Below are 6,911 nucleotides of genomic sequence, written 5' to 3' on the forward strand. Positions count from 1 at the left end.
CTTAGTGCATATCAGCCAATGTGCCACCTATAAACAGAGTCTATCCAAGAACGGAAGGGAGCATGTAGGTCAAGGTGAGATCCTGTGGCTGCTTGAGTAGTTTGAGCATGATGACTGTCTACTGGAGAAAGGAGATATCTTCAAGGTGGGATATTGAATCATTCTTGCAGACAAAACTGTAGGAAGCAATAAAGTACTGTGGTAAACTAGATGTCCCAACTGGTTTTGCGTGTGGAGATATTACCAATTATGATTTTTGACTATGGGCAGCTCCTTACCTGTTATCAAGTATCAGGGAAAGAGAAACAGTAGGGAATCGGGTGAAGATACCGGGAAAACTCTAGACTTGGCCGCTTTGAGTTCCAACTGCAGCCAAGTGCGTTGAAACTCTTTGGATGCAATCGGAGAGTGAGACATTGGCAAATGAAATACTGTAATTAGCTCACATTCAGAGGTTACTCAAGTTGCCCAAAGTGACATAATATGGAGAAAATTGGGAGGACACCCATAGTTAAGGTTTTCTCACGAAAGCCCAGAGGGTTTATGCATCGGGAGTCCGGTGTCTGAGGCCGACCCCGGTACTCGGTGTGGACTCACAGATTTTCAAGGAGAGCTTCCAGTGGGGGGAAAAATGCACATGGCACAGAGGATTTCCCTGGAAACGTTTCTGTTAGGGGAGAGGTCACATGTTGGTTGGTAAAAGCCTCAAGTTGAATGAGCTCTGTTTGTGTCCCAGGCCCCTCTGCCTCACCGCAATGGTGAGGTTGGTGACTGAAACTCTTCCTGAGTCAGCGGCATGCCCTCACGATTGTCCTAAAGCATGAACAGCATGCTTTTTACTCCCCCACCCCGCCCCAGTCAAAGAAGTCTAAAGCAGTTTTATTCAAAAGTCATGACTGTGGCCTCGGTCCCGGGAATTCTAAAGATGAATTTCCTTCCCGCAATTGTCAGAGACATTATATTTGGTGGTCAAAAACTAGAACGCATGACAATTAAGCCATTGTTGTTTGCAACTCTGAAAGTATATCTAAACATGTATTTTTTCTAAGTGCATTGTTTTAAATACGGTTGTTTGCTCACAGACTCGCAGCTTCCTCGCTGGGAAGCCATTCTTTTGTGCACACACAGAGAAGCTCTTTCTTCCCCCAGCACTCACTACGGAATGGCTTTCCAGGTGTGTGGTGTTGGCAGAGCTCATGCAGCGGAGAAAACATCAGGGAGTTCAGGGTGGCATCTGAGCATCAGACAGGCTGAGCTTTAATCAGCTTGATTCATACAAATGATCACATGGTAAAAGGGAACGTGAGCCTTGACCGCCATTGGCATTCACACAGCGCATATGACACACCTTGGTATACACAGCTGTTCAGTGTCCCTCCTAGAACGGTAGGGCTGTGAGCTTGAGTTTCCGGGCTTTTCCTATACATGGGTGATTCCCTAAAATTGACTCCCCCTTGTTTGAAATCAACCATGATGCACCACACAAAGTGCCTAACCAGAATACAACCTGTGAATTTGGAAGCCTTGACTGACTACATACTGAAGTATATTTCCATACTAGGTATGAGTAGATATATGGTTGACAGATAGGATGGATAGATACATAGATAGATAGATAGATAGATAGATAGATAGATAGATAGATAATAGATAATAGATAAATGATGGATGGATGGATGGATGGATGGATGGATGGATGGTAGATAGGTAGAATGATCAATAGATAGGTAGATAGATTATGGATGGATGGATTGGATGGATGGATGGATGGATGGATGAATGGTTGGATAGATGTATAGATAGATCAGTGGATATGTACATAGATGATGGATGGATGGATGGATGGATGGATGGATGAATGGATGGATGGGTAGGTGGAAAGATGGATAGATTGATGATAGATACATAGATCAATGGATATATAGAGAGACGAAGGATGGATGGATAGATGATAGATTGATAAACAGATAAATGATAGATGATGATATATATATGATAGATGATAGATAGATAGATAGATAGATAGATAATAGATAGATGATAGATATTTTCTGGGTCTCTGTTGTGCTGTTGTCTCAATCCCTCTGTAATAGTGCATGCACTCATATTCAAATCATGCTTACCAAAATGTGAGGCGTGAGAACAGGAAAGGGTCACACACAGCCCAAAGAGATACATCCCACGCGGTGCTTGCATTTGGCTAGAACGAAATAGCCACTTTAAAATGGCAGCCCCCAAGAGCCTCCAAGCCCTCCTCTCTATGACGCCGTCCTCCAGCACGGTCAATCCACAAAATGTCAATTCTAAGGGCATTTTACCAGGGAGTCAACATGAGCAAAGCACAAGGTCTCCCACCCATGAAGCTGGATGCAGCCAAGTAGTAGGCCTGCTGGGTCCCTGCAGGCATAAATAACCAGGGAGATTTATTCACCCCAGTGCCCACACAGAGGAAATCAGTAAGAAATAGTTTTCCACGTTTCTACTGTCACCTTGGCAAAAGGAAACGCTGAAAAGTAGAAAACATAGCCTACACCTGTGCTCCTGTGGTTTCCTTGACTCCTGGGGAAAGGCAGGAACATACCTTAACAGCATAGTCAGGCACCATCAGACCCTCCACATGGCCTCTCTGCCCAGCCAGTGCTCACTGGTTCCTTTGGGGGGGCGCAATAAACAAACATGTGGTGGATTACAAAATCCATGTGACCCAATGATGGAAATCACGTGCTAGACAGCCAGAGATCGTGTCTTCACTCAGACTGTCCTAGCAGAATACAGTCGATGGTGAGCCCTTACACAGTCGACACAGACTTCTCACAGATCTGGAGGCTGGGAGTCCAAGAGCAAGGTGCCCGCCATGCTTGATTTCTGCCTAGCGCCTTCTTCCTGGCTGGCAGACAGCCACTTGTTCCTATGTGCTCACTCTGTAGACAGAGACACACACAGAGAGATGGTGTCTCTTCCTATAAGGACATCAACTCTATTGGATCATGCCCTCACCCCTACGACCTCATGGCACCTTAATTACATCCGTACTCCAAGAGCATCCATGCTAGAGATTGGGGCGTCACCAAATAAATTTGCAGGGAGGTAGGGGAACAACATTCAGTCCATAATAGAACAACATTCTGTGTTCTCCAAGGGACGGTCCTGCCCCATTAATTACCTTCATGAAATGTCTGGAGAAGCATTTGTCAGGAGCACAAAAAGAAAAATCCTCTTCATCAAGTGAACCAACTCAAATTTCTTTTTCAAAATTTGGCTTCTGACTTCCTTTCGCACACAGGTGTGATGTAGAACGAAGCCCTTCAGGTGAGTTTATCCTTGGTCAGGCTGTTGGGGTCTTCCCAGGCAAGGCATGTGGGATGGCTGTGTATTTTGGACCTAGGAGAGACTTGGCAACATACAACCAAAAAAGGTGCTTGTTTGATTGTCTGGGGGCAGGGGGCAGGGAGAGAGAGGGAGAGCGAGAGTCCCAAACAGGCGTGAGATTGTGACCTGAGCTGAAATCAAGAGTCGGACGCTTAAGTCACTAAGCCACCCAGGCGCCCCGGATTGGGTTTCAACATGAGGGTTCACAGTGCTGCGTGCGCACGACACCGGGATAGAGGTTGAATTTGCACATGCATTGGACAGAGGCATTGATGGTCACCACCAGTCACCGATGAGTTCTGCACATTCTAGCCACCTCCCTGCACCACAGTGGAAGTTTCCTTCTTACAGGGGAATTGGGTGTCAAAGCTTACCAGACTTTCTTGTAGATGTGCGCAGTGGAACACTGTATGTGCCATTTAGAAAGTCTGTCAGGGACGCCTGGGGGGCTCAGTCGGTTGAGCATCCAACTTTGGCTCAAGTCACGATCTCATGGTTCGTGAGTTCCAGGCCCGTGTGGGGCTCTGTGCTGACAGCTCAGAGCCCGGAGCCTGCTTCGGATTCTGTGTCTCCCTCGCTCTCTGCCCCTTGCCTGCTCACTCTGTGTCTCTCTCTCTCTCTGGAAAACAAATAAAACATTAAAAAATTAAAAATGAATAAAAAATAAAAAGTCTGCCAGCTAATCTGGTGGGTTTCCCAAGCTCCCACCAACAGGGAGAGGGGTAGGCTACTAAAGTTAGTGCCAGTGAGTAATTTCCTTGGGGTGTCCCCAGTACATGCTGTGTTTTGGATAATTGCATGGTGGGTCCTTCAACCCCCATCTCCAGGAGCTTCTCCAAGCTGATGCAAGGACCAAACTTGTCCTCCTGACCACAGGAGGACGCTTCATATCCAGAGGGTGTTGGGGTGGGACCGGATGGTCTGGGCAGCTGTTGGAGCCGAGCCCAGCTTCGTGCATCTGCATACAGCTGGCGGTTGGGACCGTAGCCTGCAGCCTGTGTATCTGTGTGCATCATCGAAAGTCTCTCCTTTGACTGGGGCCTATTTTTTTGTTCATTTTTTTTTCTCACTCCCTAAACTTCAGTTTCAAATAACAATGAAGAGATCCAGCTTGCTGAAACTCTCCTGTGTGTTGTTAACCACGCACCTCAGTGGCGTTTGTTTTTAGGCTGAGAACAGTGACTTTCGACTCGGTCCCGTACGACAGCTTGAAGTTTATGTGAAAATGAATCCTCACTAACACCAAACCTTCAAACATGTTTCCAAGAGGAAAACAAAAATGTTTACCCATCTAGAATTCCAACAGATAAATGTGAAGTTGCTTAAATACCCGGAGATCTTGTCTCAAAACGCACACAACAAACTCTTCCAAAATAGTATGTTTCATCTATAAATACTACATGATGCGTGTTGGCAAAGGATTTCTCCCTAGAGCAGTAAAATTCTGTTGGATATTTTCGTCCATATCCCAGTTAACGTGGTCTAAAAGTGCACGCTGTCTTATAAACGCGCATACACGGTGTCTTGAATCCCATTTATTCAATCACCTACACGCGTTGTTCTCCCAAACGTCACCGTGGCCTCCGAGAAAGACAAAAAGCATATACAGTACACTTCCAAGTTTTACATGTGGTTAAACTCAGAGCCAGAAGGTTAATGGACGCTTTGCTCCCAAAGACCGATACACCTTCACACCATGCCCTTGTTGTAGGGAGCAAGAGAGAAAAGGGTCACAGTCACAATTACTGTCAACAAGGCACTTATCTGGAGAGGCCACTCACAAGGGCGGCTGTATCAGATGCCCCTGCCTCACTGGGGAAACAATCCCTTAAAAAATCACTGTACAGAAATAAGCTCATGGCTGGAAGGGTTGGACCAGATGGCTCAGGTATCAGACACTATCGCTGCGAGATTTATCGTCTTGGAGGCCGGTGGTGCTTTGCTCTGAGCCTCTGGGCAGACAGCTGTGCCTCAGTCCTTCCAGAGGAGGTGACGTCACCGGTCTGGAAAGTGCCTGCGAAGGCTGAGCGCCATCGGACTGAAAACCTGCCTCGTCTGCGGAAACTTGGGAGGACGTATGAGATCCTTCACCAGCCTTATCTATCCTTTCCAAAAGCCCTCTCCAGGGGTGTTCCCATCATTCATGCAAAATATCCAAATGTCACCTCCTGGGGAGGGGGGCGTGGGGAAACCTGGCCTCTCCTAAATGTAGTTTTTGCAAACACATGCTTGTCTAAGAGCCACAAAGAAGGTCTCACTGGGAGTGCAGATTTGTACATTTCTCTAGGAAAAAAGAAAAAAGAAAAATGGGAAAACATAACACAAAAATGTGGTGGAACTTTCCCAAAGTGACCCTTGGAGAATTGGGCATGGTTGACCAATGGGGCTGCAGGCAGGAACTGTGGTCAGGACATCTGTAGTCTGTAGTTGATTCAGTTCCTGGAGGTGAAGGGAGAGCCAGTGGTGACCAGTGCTCTCGGGACTTTGGCAAAACTGGTTTGTCTTGGTGCCTCGTGGGGCATGCCACCTTCTAGGCCACAACAAGCAACAGAGGAGAACATGTGACAAAAAGTGCCACTAGATGCCTGGGGCCTGACTGCACTGGGAATTCTTGGGGACAGAGAGGTCCTACCGACTCTTGTATTCTCCACTCTGAATGCACATCGGCTTGCCTAAAAGAAATGCCTTGGGTAGCTACAGAAATGTCTTGACTTTCTTGACATCAAAGCACAGGAAACCAAGGGAAAAATAAATAAATTGTACCTCTTCAAAGCTAAAACCATTGGTGCATCAAAGGACTTATTAAGAGCATGAAAGGTGACCCGCAGAATGGGAGGACATATTTGTAAATTGTATATCTGAGAAGGAATTAACATTGAGAATATATGACGAGTCTTTATATATATATATATATATATATATATATATATATATATATATAATATATATAAATATAAAGAACACATATATTTATATGTATGTAAAGAATACATATATTTGTATATAAAGAATACATACATTTGTATATAAAGAATACATACATTTGTATATAAAGAATATATATAAAGAATATATACACCACTCAACAACCAAATGAACAACCCAATTTAAAAATGGGCAGAGGTCTGGACAAACAACCCCGTTCAAAAATGGGCTGAGGTCTTGAATAGACATTTGTCTAAGGAAGACATGCATACCCATGATCGATACGCGCATGAAAAGACACTCAATGTCATTCGTCATTACGGAACTGACCATCAAAATCACGCAGTCCTGGATATGCTGGGAACTCCAAGGACAAAATGCCCTGAAAAATGGGGAGGGAGCAGGGAAGAAACATTGGGGCCTAGAGAGCCTTGGCGAAGTGGGAACCGTGGGGGCTGCTTCCAGCCAGACCAGGGAGCCCCAAATGGTATTCAGCCAGCATGCGTGGGCTGAGAGCAAAATACGGAGACCAGGCATCGTCAACAGCCCCTTCGATTAGCTGTGTGTGCGTGACTAGGTGCAGGGCTGGTGCCAACACCAGTAAGACGTGCAGAGTG

This window comes from Panthera onca, chromosome Y (assembly GCF_046562875.1).
Source record: "Panthera onca isolate mPanOnc1 chromosome Y, mPanOnc1 haplotype 2, whole genome shotgun sequence".
Taxonomy (NCBI): domain Eukaryota; kingdom Metazoa; phylum Chordata; class Mammalia; order Carnivora; family Felidae; genus Panthera; species Panthera onca.